We start from the raw sequence: 13,349 nt of genomic DNA on the forward strand, positions 1-13,349 counted from the left end.
TACTTATTGAGTATTAGAAATTACATGCAATTAAGGGGGATGTTATAACATAGTGTTAATGAGATATCAAATTAGATAAAAATATATAGCCTTGAAAATGAGGTGAGAGAAGGCCCAATTACTAAATGCCTCGACATAAGAGGAGTAAAGAATATAACTAGCTTTAGGAAGGATAATTGATATGAAAATTATGAATAAGTAATGGTGGTGAATAAATGATTTTTAAAGTATGATTATTAAAATTTGATGGATTTTAGAGATATGGTCATTATATCATTTTGCTCATATTAAAATTATATTATGACTTGTGTGATTTTTATGTAAAGACGTAGCCTAATAAAATACAAAATAATTCCAGTAAAGATAGTTCGGTCAATGACATAACGTAATAAAGTTTATACTCCTAGAGATCTTAAGAAATTATGAAAGTAAAAGGAAAGAAACAAGGATCTTCCCATAGATCATGGAGCAAAGTCAACGATAAAATATATAAAGGGAACCTATATAAATCACCAAAATAAAGCTCGTGACATTCTATCAACATTAACCAGAGGTGATGGTTAATTGATTTCCATCCTTGAACAGTTTCTGAAGGTCTTCTTAAAATTGTATCTATTCAAGAAGTTCCCCTAAAAAAAAGATAGGTCTCTGTATGTGGTATGAGACTATGTAATTTTAAAATTTCCTTTCAATTTAATATTTTGTGTTAATCTACATGTAATGATGCGATTCATTTGGGATATGATCTTGCCATTGGTTGATCTGTTAATTCACCTTATTGGGAAAATGCTTCAAATATACACTATTGAATGGAACTATGTCTTACTAGGTTATTATTCAATATTCATATTTAATGTGACATGCATAGTTTGGAAACTACAAGTTTATTTTGAGTAAAGAAATATCTCAATAATTATAATTAAGAGATGTAAGAGGCATCTAGATTGAACTAGGGTAAAAAATGTGACGTGTATGCACACATGTAATACAACTCACTGTCTACATGTTAATGTATGACTTAATAATAAGGTCAACGACATTGGAACCCAACTATACATCTGGTATAAGTACATAGTAGGAGTATAAAAGCAGCTCCTATGTTTCTTGATTAGTAGCAGTAAGAAAATATTAAATACAAGCTCAAGGTCACTCAAATTTCAATATGTAAATTATTGCAATTCAAAGTATGCAACCACAAACTTCACATCGATGTTCATATCCATCCAGATAAATACGGGTTCTATTAATGTCTCACAAATAGGAACCTTTCAAATATGTAGCATGAAGAGGATGCTTCCAGTAGAATGATTGTAGATCTTACACATGTACGTCCGGAGGGAAGTGATAAGATTAAAATGATATGTGTGTATATATAAATTTTATATGAAAAATAGATTGATATGGTGGTGTTGATGCACTTGAATTAAAAATAGAGAAATTCAAATGGAGCCTAATGACTAGTAAGAAGTACCCTAGATTCGGAATATGACTAATCTGAATTAATAAACCAATCTTTAGTAAACCAAATTTTTTCACATTAATACAACCTATGATAATCAAAGGATCTTAGGCTTGTAGTAAAATAATGCACACATCAAGTAAAATGGAACATATAAAATGTTCTAGATGAGGAAGAGAGAGGAGAACAAATCATGCAACAACTTGTTACTAAATTAAGAAGATGATGGCAAAAGTGGCACTGTTATTCAGCATTGTTGTGCACCAAATATATTGGGTATCTAGTAACTAGATAACCGTATAATATGAAATGCATATTGTAACATTATTTCCTATCCAAAAATCTTGAATAAGTATGCTTGTGTGACTGCATTGATAGTGTTGTTTGGTTCTGAATAGGACAACATAACAAGTATTGCATAAATGATACATGAATTCATGTTAATAAATTTGATAACTAATAAATGAGTTATATTCTCTTTGTTTTCAGGGGTGACTTAATGTTAAAATGAGGTGTTAACATGTAAATAATCTAGGATCACACCCTAGTACACATAGTGCCTAAAACGTAGAGTGTGTGGAATTGAAAACATTGTAACTTTCATTTATAACTCATGTATGGGAAATGTATGTATTTGCATACTATTTGTTCAATGGGTTTAGACCTACACTGAATTATTCATGGCCAACAAGATGTTGGAAGAAGTGTAAAAAGAGCAACAATAAGTCATATGACATGATTAGTTAAGTATGGAGTAGTTTTAAGTACCAAACAATCATTTTCTTGGTTAAAGATATAGTTAATGTTGTAAAGTTCTATTATGTATCTATGTTATCATTTGGTGAAAATTTCCTGCAACCATAAGATACATGAAAAGGATTAGCTAAGTAAAAGCACTTGAGTGCTTTGACATTAAATAATTCAGTTATACCCAAGTTGCAAAATTCCTTATTTCCTAACCGATGAACCAAACATGGTTTGATTGGACTTGCCTAAAGGTAAGATGAATACTTGAAGGAATTGTCAGCATAATACTAACATTGTTGGAAACATGTGGATGAAGTATATGTCGTGCAGGTGATGATATGGACATCGGTATGGTGTACAAGTTGTACATGTGACACTATGTACAAGCGATACATATGGTACCGATATCGATACATGTATTGCATGATAACATATGATATGTATACCTGTGTGTAATGCACACTATGTATAGGTGCACATGAAGACACTAGGTGATTTCCTAGTACGACAACCAATCTAGAGTGTGTACAGAGGCAGGATAAAAGTGGAAACTAAGAATTGGTATGGGAAACAAAGGATAAGTATCAATGTTTTTCTTCAATCTTAGTATACATATGAAATATGGTTCTGCTTATGATGGTTACATATGGGGCATGATTTTGATGGTTATGTTTGAGATAACCTGATATGATATTTTGTACATGATGATTAATCAAATGTGCTAGTTGACTTGTTGTGGCTAATGCAGGGAAGTTGCAGGAAGCAAGTGTTTGGCCAGAGCATAAAGGCTTTGAAAGAATGTAGGGGAAGAACATGCATTTATTGAAATAAAATGAACATGAGGAATCATATTTCAATGGCGGGAAATATAACCCGTAGTTACTCAAATAGTAGTACTACATATCAAGTTATGATATTAACTGTGGTAAACAAGGTTGAGTTTCTGCATTTAAAATCTCTCACAAAATTGATTGATACAAATGTTACAAGTAGTTATGGAAGGAGATGTGCTCCTTTGTATCCGATATATATCGGAAGATCTGCATCGGATGGCAAGGCCATGGGAGCTTATAAATTTAGAGACAGTTACGTGTGAACGAGGAAATAATATTATAAGATCTAGTAATACACCGAGGAAGTGTAAATTTAAGGGGGGGAGTATGTAACACCCCTCCATTGTGTGTAAAACTTTGCTAACCTAATCTAAGAAAAGCTAGGTCTGATGTGTAACAAGAAAAGTAAATACTTTATTATTAAATAAAATATTTTAATCACTTGGAAAAGTGAGACACCAAGAGATGAGATTCTCACCAAATCCCATTGGTGAATGGGAAGGGATAATTGTTTCATCATAAGACTTCTAGATCCAATTCTAGATAAGCTTCATGGATTGAAGATAAATATCCATTAATCTACTTATCTAAAGAAAGATGCTAAGTTAAGAAAAACATAAAAGTCTTGAGGGAGAGAAAGGAAATATTTTATGAGGAAAATCCTCGGGCAAGATAAAGGCGAGATTATATGGGAAAAGCCTACTCAAATGGATAAAATGTTCCATAAAAGATAAATGCCGCTAATGGAAATCGTATCATGAAAGAGGGTATTAAATACCCATGGAAGAGATCACGAGAGGCAGTTGATACATGGCAAGAACTCTGGGTTCGGGGGTGAACTAGTGAAAGCTAGTTCTAGGTTGGGTGGTGGTGTTTGTTTATCCAAAAGACATTCTTTCCAACTGCTCTTATTTTAACCACTTACATGGGATGTACTATATGTTTACTCCTTGCTTTTTATGTTGTTGAATCGTTCAGATCAGATGTATAAATGTATGTGTTATCTTTATGAGATTATTATATATGGATGTAGGGGACATCTATATCATCTAAATTTACTCACAATTAAATTTAGTGAAGGAACACAGTGTGTCTCAAAACCTATGTGATATCTCTGTTTTCACTGTGGCGAATATTTATGCATGAGACATTGATGTATGCGGAACAATTATGGTTCAAGGCTTCAAATTGTATAGCCTATGGTTCAGGTTAACTTTGTTATACATTATGCGCCACATGAATTGCATCCAATGAGGCTAGTTAGCTATTTATGCACATTGCATAAGATTTATGTCAATAATACTTTCAACTATGCGAGTAGGATTATGATTATGATTCATGGCCATACTAGCTACATTAGACTCAAGATAATGTTCCATTAATGCTTGTGTTGAGTCATGAGAGAATCTTATTGGTTGCATGCCATGATTAATTTCTTTCTTGAAGTTGTAATTCATGCTTAAGGGTTGATTTGACATATGAGTCTTATAAATGAATCTAAAAGTACACATCATGGATCTAGTAAAGTATAGAAGGAGTTTGTAGTATTGTGCCCAGAGGCTATGGTTCATTACTTTTGATGTTGTTAAATTTTTACGAGTATGAGTATAGTTGCATGGATAATATTTTTTCATGTAATGATGGAATAATTATACTTGTGGCGACTATTGAATCTAGCGTTAATTGAAGTAAATTTTATGGGAGCCTAGTAGGTAATTGCCAAATTGTTTCCAGGGGGTATGTGACAACTCGAAGATCATTTTCCTTTTGCTGGACTCCTTCCTCTACTTCTTAGGTTTTGTTTTCTGGCCAATTTCTCCTTTGTTCTTAAAGATTCCTAGTAGGCATCCTCCATTGTCTTCAAGGGAAAGAGACCAATCTCATCTTAGATATCATACCTTTGGAAATTTATATATCTAGCCACCTTTCAACATCTTCTTCTCATGCCAAACACATGTATTATCCTTCGAATTGAACCCTGACTTTTGCTTGTGTCTGTTGCCTCACGGGCAATGTGGCTTAGCTTGTGATTGGATAACTTGACCTTCGACCACCGAGACTTTCCTTACTATTGCAACTCCAACCATCGTCCATAGTTTTAGTAGTTCCTTTCAGGCTTGATTCGTAAGGCAATGGGTTATCTTAACACAAATTCAGTCATTGCCTTTTCTTACAAATATTAGTATAACACTGAATGAGACATGCAATAAATTAGTAAACCCATAGTTCTATTATATTTTAGATTGTAGATAATTACATACAAAAGGTGATTTTTCATAGGCCTAGCCATGAACAACATATCTTTCCTCTTGTTTTATATCCCCCATCCTAAACAAAATATCTCCATGAAAAAAAAATGTTGTAACAAACAACCTTGAAAGATTCCTTCATGTGTCCCCATTCTAGAAGAGTCGGTTCCACCTTATACTATGAGTTAACTACATCTATCTTCTAAAGAAATTTTAACAAAAACTAGCAAATTCCTAACTAGAAATATCTTTAAAAAAAACTATTTTCAATATTTTAAAAAAAAGAGAGTTTCGTGAGATACTCTTTCATGATGTTTTTTCAAACCCTAATAGTTACTCATGGAAAATTATTAAATAAATTACCAAAAATAATTAAACATTAAAAAGAAAAAAAATGTCCCATCAACCTCAATTATTAAATAAATTACCAAAGTAATTAAACATTAAAAAAAATGTCTCACCAACCTCAATTATTAAATAAATTACCAAAAAATAATTAAACATAAAAAAGTTCATAAGCATCGAAACGAAAAAATGCGGTCACATATTCTATATCCATATCTTTTCACTTGAGGTGAAGGACAATTATGAATAAGTGACTAATATCGGAGAGAAATATGGCACCACTCACCAACCATTGTGTATGGCCAAGGTTATCCGTCCATCATAAATGGCCAAAAATGTGAGGTGACTCGTTGGAACTTGGGAAGCTTCCAACGAGAAATTCGCGTCCAGACCACGTTTTTGATTCTCCATCACAGATACCCAGGAATGGTTCCCACGAAAAAATCGCGTGAAGATATTGACACAAATAGGTTGAAGTTAAAAATCATTTGGATCCGTTCATGTATCTAGGTATTTCCATAATTAAATACGATTAAAGTAATTACTTATTCATCATGATCATAGTTAATAAGACGGAAAAAAAAATTGAAAATAAAGTTCAAACTTTTGAATTGTTTTGTTTGTTTTCTTCCTGCGAAGTAAAATTGGGATTCGTATTTACTTAGATTTTTAAATTTATGAATAAATTTTATAAATATGTTTTAGAGATTTTAGTTTGGCTACACAATTTTGGGTTTAATTGTAATTTTAAATAACATAAGTTTGGATTAAATTGAATTTTATGTTATTTAAAATTTGTTTTTAAATTTATATATAAATTTATTCTACTGGAAAAATATTAAAACATTTAATTATATAAAATTTATTGTTTAAATTTTCTATCGTAACAAATTCCTATCAAATTTTGTACTCATTAGCTTAACAATTTGAATACAACTAAAAAAACCTTAAACACGTTATAAAACTTCATTGTGTGATTCTAACTCATTCCTGACCAATTTCAAAATTAATTAAAAAACATAACGAATCCTAACAAGTTTCAAAATTAATTAAAAAATATAACAAATCACTAACAAGTCTGGAGCAAAATTAATCATAAAACATAATCGAAAAAGTGCCAAACCCTAAAAAAGTTAACAGGGTTTCCAAATTCCAATTCTGGGTTTCCAAATTAATTAAAAAACATAACGAATCCCTAACAAATTTGGAGCAAAATTAATCACAAAACATAATGGAAAAAGTGCCAAACACTAAAAAAAAGAAAAGATACAACTTGCGACGGTTTCCAAATTCCAATTCTGGGTCTCAAAATTAATTAAAAAAGATAACGAATCCTCACATGTTTGGAGCAGAATTAATCACAAAACATAATCGAAAAAGTGCCAAACCCTAAAACAGTTACAAATTGCACGGGTTTCCAAATTCGAATTCCGGATCCATCGTGTTATGCTAAAACCAGTCACAACTTGCGCGGGTTTCCAAATTCCAATTCTGGCTCATCGTGTTATCGTAGAAACCAGTAGACAGATTTACGGAACATTGGACGACTTTGCAGGCTTTTTTCGTGACTGTCCTCTAATAATTGTACCTAAAAGGTGATGTTTTGTGTGAACGAATTTTAAGGGAAAATAATGCTAAGAAAGCTGTTCCCTACATAATATATTTCGAGTGGAATTGTTTTCCTGATGAACAACGCTGGTGCTTTGAATCGAGAGAATGTTAGGAGAAATGCGTGCTCGCTCCATATTTTCCGGTGCGTGATCTTATGAAGTTTGTTTGGTTAGGCAGAGTGTTCGGAAATGGCTATGTCATCAAATTACTCCAGGTCTCTTCAATGAAATGTGTGATCGCTCGGTACTTCTGAAACATTTTTCAGAAAAGGTACTTCTGAAACATACCTGTAGTAATTTGATGACATGGCTATTTCCGAACACTTTGTGTACCCAAAGAAACTTCGGGGGATCGTTTGCCGAAAATATGGAGAGACCACGCATTTTTTTTTTGGACATTTCTTTCTGTTGATCTTGAAAGCAGGGCATGGAAATGTGGACGTCGTCTCTGTATTCTAAGCGTAGTGCTGTTTATCTGCAAAACAACAAATCTACAGGAAATATATTCTGTAAATGTGGACGGCCTCTCTGGATTCTAAGCGTGTTGTTCATCTGCAAAACAAATCCACAGGTAATATATTTTGTTGGTAACAGGTTTCTTAACATCCTTTTTTCTTTGGTTTAAAATTCATTATTTACCATTTGCTTACCTTTCGGTCCCTGCTTGCGTATAGCCAATTTTGAGGATGGAATAGAAATATTTTAAGTAATAAGTTTAATAAGTTATTTATAAAACATTTGTGATTAATTTTGCATTCCAACTATTATTCACTTTGCAGTCGAACATATCAATGGTAATTTGATGGCATGACCATATACTTTCTGTACCCATAGCAACTTTGCGGGTCATCCGCTGAAAAATATTAGGGATTTATTTACGTTTACAAAATTACTCAAAGGGATTTGGGGACAGCCATAAAGAAGTATGTTTCTTGCTATTAGGGGCTGAGGGACATGCCCAAGGGAGGAGAAAACTTGGTCGGCCTTCCCCTCACCTTGTGGGACTTATTGTGTAAGTATGTGCAAAACAATATCTGATAAAGTCATTATAATAGCTTTCTGGAATGCCTTATTCACTTTGTTGGAGAGCACTAAGTAAGGTTTTTAACCTTGGTATAGGGTTTTCAAAGTCAGGCTACAATCTCAGTTTTTCTAATGAATTGATTCTGTTGTTGTTTAATAGGATCTTCGCACGGAAACAGAAGATTTTACGCAGGAAGAGAAAATTTCGAGTTCCAGTACATCGCTGTGGAAGAGTAATCAATTATCTCCATAAAAAAATTGCATAGGCGTACAATCGCAGTTCGTTTAGACAAAGGCAGAGCTGCAATCCCAGTTGGCTTCTGCCAAAGCAGAGCTGGTTGACATTAACCAGACACATGCGAATCACTGGACGGTCATTACAAAATATCATGAGGTTCGGGGTGTTAATTACATGTTTCTATGCAATGCAAAAACACATGCGAATCACTGGACGGTCATTACAAAATATCATGAGGTTCGGGGTGTTAATTACATGTTTCTATGCAATGCAAAAATATGGTCAGTTGCCAGGGAGGATCTTATAACTGTCTTTTTGTCATATGTTTTCAGAAATAGCACAAACATGTTTACTAATGTGTTAATGTTCTGATTATGTGTTAATGTTCTGATTAATTTTTTATTTTTATTTTTAAATTAATGGCTATAATTACTAGTATAAATCAGGGCAGTATTTGTTAAATTATAGTATTTTATAATGTTTTTAAGTAAATCTCAAAAAGTAATTTTGTATAAATCAGGGCAGTATTTGTTAAATTATAGTATTTTATAATGTTTTTAAGTAAATCTCAAAAAGTAATTTTGTATTTGTTAATTTATGGTGTACTTTTATAATTATATTACATAAATGTCTTGTTTTTTCAGTAAATTTAATGTTATTGCTATTAAAAAAGCTTTTTACATGATGATCAATTTATTTTAGCTAATTATTCTTCACATTTCTAGTCTTTACTTTTTTCATATTTACGTTTCCTTATATTTCTGGTTTAGATTGACTTATGGATTTTTCCTTTTTACTTTTTTCTTTCTTACATCAGTGCACCCTTCTTTTTACCTTTTTTTTCTTACATCTATACACCTTCCAGAGCAATAGATATAGCTAAAATTGGAACAATACTTTGGAGGAGCTTAATATCCTATGAATATGACATTATTATTTCTTTCTCCTTATTGAATGGTCAGATTCTTGAGATAAATGCCAAAAGATAATTTGTTATTTAATAATTTTCATGGTAAATTCATTATTACATAAGATGAAGATGAAAACATAAGATATAATTAGAAACATAATTTTTGGCTCCTTACATTGAGATTGATTTATGGATTTTTCCTTTTTACCTTTTTTTTCTTACATCAGTACACCCTTCTTTTTACCTTTTTTTTCTTACATCACTACACCCTCTAGAGCTATAGATATAGCTAAAATTGGATCCAAAGCTATAAATATAGCTAAAATTGGAACAATACTTTGAAGGAACTCAATATCAAATGAATATACCCTTATTATTAGTTCTTTCTCCCTATTAAATGATCATATTCCTGAGATAAATATTAAAAAATAATTTATTATTTAATAATTTTCAAGGTAATTTCATGATTACATAAAATAAAAATAAAAATATAAAATAATTTAGAAATATAAATTATTTAGTATTTAAAATTTCATTAATAGAAATAAGTTGAATATGCTAACTTTTTTTAATTTATAACTATAAAATAAGAAAATTTAACTAAAAGAAAAATTAATCTGTGAACTTCCAACATGAAAAATATTTATTATGCCTAGTATTAGAAAATGAAGCTTTTCAATTTGAATATAAAGAAATATATAAACCAAATTTGAAAATGAATATTTTTTTTTTAATTAACATGCAAAATTTCATTGTTTGATGGGGTGTTCATGAAGCGCTAAGAGGTGCATCTACGAATGTGATGTCATGACACTTGGTGTCACGTCCCCAATTCTTTTTATGTTAATTGCAAACCATGAGGCACCGCCTAAGTAATTAACATGTTCATTTGTTAAGTTACTTTGCGAACTACGCCTAACATTCATCATCTTTAATCAACAATATTAATGTGCGGAATCCATTAACATTATAACATTCAATATAAACATTCAACATAGCAGAGAGATCACCATCATATGCAATAATAATCTTTTATTATGAAGTTATAATAATATAGATGACTGGGAGAAAACGCTTCCATAGGCGTTTACAACCACGTCATTTTGCCAAACAGGCGCCCAACTCGTGCACACCTTGCACGCTGGTCATGCCTCACAAATCCACACTTAACCGATTTCCTTGCCTGAACACCTACTTGGCATGCATGGCGTTCCCTCACCCGGGTCGCCCGTCCGCCCTGCAGTTGTGTCGTTCGGTGGGCGCCCTACCGCGGGTCGCCCATGTGCTCCAACTTGTAGGGCCGGCACGCCTTCGTGCGGCCCGTCGCCCGACTCGCCCTCCGCTACCAAACTCGTACCAAGTCTTGCTTTTGCCCGACGAGCGAGCGCATGAATTGTGGTTCTGCACCATGCCTTACACCTGCTCCTTGTACTTCTTATCTTCACCGAGTTCGACTTGCTGCATTTTCGCCATCTCACGCCCACCAACATATATGGTGGGTGGCGGGGATCGTGCCACCCAACCGACCCCTCATTTCATCACCCGACCGACTTGTTGTCTTGCCAACTCTACCTGAGAGGCGGGTCGGCTCGCCCAGGTCACGGGACCACCCCCTCACTTTATCCCATCACAAACTTCTTGCCCGGTCGGCCCATGGAAAACGAGTTTATGACTCACCCACCTATAAGTGCGCGACCGCACTTCGCCCACACGATGATGTCTCGCTTGTTTTGGTTGCCTTTCCTTCGGTTTGTTCAATTCGCTGAGTTGGTGGGCATGCCCGTGCAACCGCGGAGTCGTAGGGCGTTACATTCTCCCCCACCCAAAAGCATTGTTGTCCCTGGCAATCCGGCTCGCCTTCATAACTTCCTGTCATACTTCGTAATCTTTGCTTCCATATCCAAATTGAGTCCTCTGTTTCCCAGCTATACTCTTTCGGTGCATTCTTCCATTTGACAAGAAATTCCCATCGTATGTGGCTACCAATCCCTACAGATCGACAACTCAGAATCTTGTCCATCTCAAGATGTGGCTTGTCCACAATCATGGCTGGTCCCCTCGGTGGTTCCACCCTCTCTGGATGATCAGCATCAAGTCTGCATCTCTTCAACTGACTGATATGAAAAACTGGATGTTTCATATGCATATGGCATGGAAGCTCCAGCTCATAAGCAACTTCCCCCACTCTCTTCTTCACTTGGAATGGTCCCTCATATTTCCTCATCAATGATCTCGCAGTCCCCTTAGGTGGCTGAAACTGATCTTCGGTAATCCTGAGAAACACCATATCTCCCACACTGAAGTGTGCATCCCATCTTCCCTTATCTGCCCATTTCTTCATTCTCCTTGCAGCTTCGTGCAAGTGCAACCGTGCCAACTCCAAGGTCTCATCCCAAGCCTTCATGAATTTCTTCACATGAGGACTCCTCAACAAACCTCCTGTCACTACGGTATGGGGTGTGACTGGCATCTGTCTATTCACCAACTCAAATGGGTTGTACGCCGTCACAGAACTCTTTTGTATGTTGTAGCTAAACTGAGCCACATCCAAGAGTTCAGGTCAATTCTTTTGATCAGTCGTCACATAATGCCTCAAGTAATCCTCCAGCAATGCGTTGATCCTCTCGGTCTGCCCATCTATCTGTGGATGGTAACTCAAACTAATCAACAAATCTGTCTCAACTAACTTGAACAACGTGGTCCAAAATCTACCTGTAAATTGCGGATCTCGGTGCGACACGATGCTTAGTGGCATCCCCCAATACTTCACTGCGTTCTTGAAGAAAAACTCTATAGTCTGCTCGGCTCCACACGACATCTTTGTTGGAACAAAGACAACATACTTGCAAAAATGATCAACCACAACCATTATCTCGTTATATGCCTGTACCTGTGGCAACTGAGTGATGAAGTCCATCGAGACACTCATCCATGGTCTCTCAGGAATTGGTAAAGGCTGCAACAGACCTCCCTGCCTCTGTGTATCCGATTTGTCCTGCTGACAAATGATGCACGTATGTACATACTCATCTACATCCTCCCGCATCTTCTCCCAAAAGAATCCTCTCTCCAACAATGCCAAAGAACGACACTGCCCTGGGTGGCCAGCCCACGGTGAGTTGTGGAACTCCTTCAAAAGGTGCCTCCTGAGCCAGATGACTTTGGAACAAAGAGTCGATTTCCAAAGAACAAGAATCCATCTTGGAGAAAGAACTTTCGTGTCTTCCCCTCCTTTATCTGCCTCACTATATTCTGCGCCTGAGTATCGGTCTCAACACTCTTCCTGAGCTTATTCTGCATCTCTTCCAACATCTGAACTCGACTCCTACTCCTTGCTACCCGGTCTTCCCCTTCCAATGCTACAAGTTGTCCCTTCTTGCTAAGGGCATCTGCTACCACATTGAGTCTCCCTAGTCTATACTCAATAGTGATGGCGAACTCTGCCAAGAAGTCCTACCAACAAGCTTGCTTTGCAGAAAGCTTCGATTGTGATGCAAAATAACTTGTTGCAACATTGTCTGTCTTGACAACAAACGACTTCCCAATCAGGTAATGCCTCCACACATGAAGACAGTCAATGATTGTAGTCATCTCCTTCTCATGGATCGGATACCTCTGTTCTCTATCCTGCAACTTCCGACTCTCGTAAGCCACGAGATGCCCATTCTGCATAAGAACCCCTCCGATGGCAAAATCTGAAGCATATGTGTGTACCTCAAATGGTCACTCGAAGTCTGACAACTTCAGTATCGATGTTGTAACCATCCTCTTCTTCAAATCATCAAATGCCACCTGACATTTGTCTGTCCAACTCCATCTCTTGTCTTTCTTCAACAGGTCTGTCAGTGATGATGTTACCTTGGAGTACCCCTCTACAAACTTTTGTTGGTAGTTGGTCATGCCCAAAAACACCCTCATATCATGGACATTCTTCG

The 13,349-nt window shown here is 35.3% G+C and overlaps 1 long non-coding RNA gene across 1 annotated transcript; it reads left to right on the top strand.

The window, feature by feature from the left end:
• Positions 1 to 7,078: 7,078 nt before the first annotated feature.
• Positions 7,079 to 8,811, top strand: LOC149156687 (uncharacterized). Its single transcript, XR_016263488.1, has 3 exons — positions 7,079 to 7,814; positions 8,186 to 8,255; positions 8,427 to 8,811. It is a non-coding gene; the product is annotated as an uncharacterized LOC149156687 (long non-coding RNA).
• The last annotated feature ends 4,538 nt before the right edge of the window (positions 8,812 to 13,349 follow it).

The sequence above is a fragment of the Pinus tabuliformis genome, chromosome 9, assembly GCF_031772625.1.
Source record: "Pinus tabuliformis cultivar Carrire ecotype Pingquan chromosome 9, CPIR1, whole genome shotgun sequence".
Taxonomy (NCBI): domain Eukaryota; kingdom Viridiplantae; phylum Streptophyta; class Pinopsida; order Pinales; family Pinaceae; genus Pinus; species Pinus tabuliformis.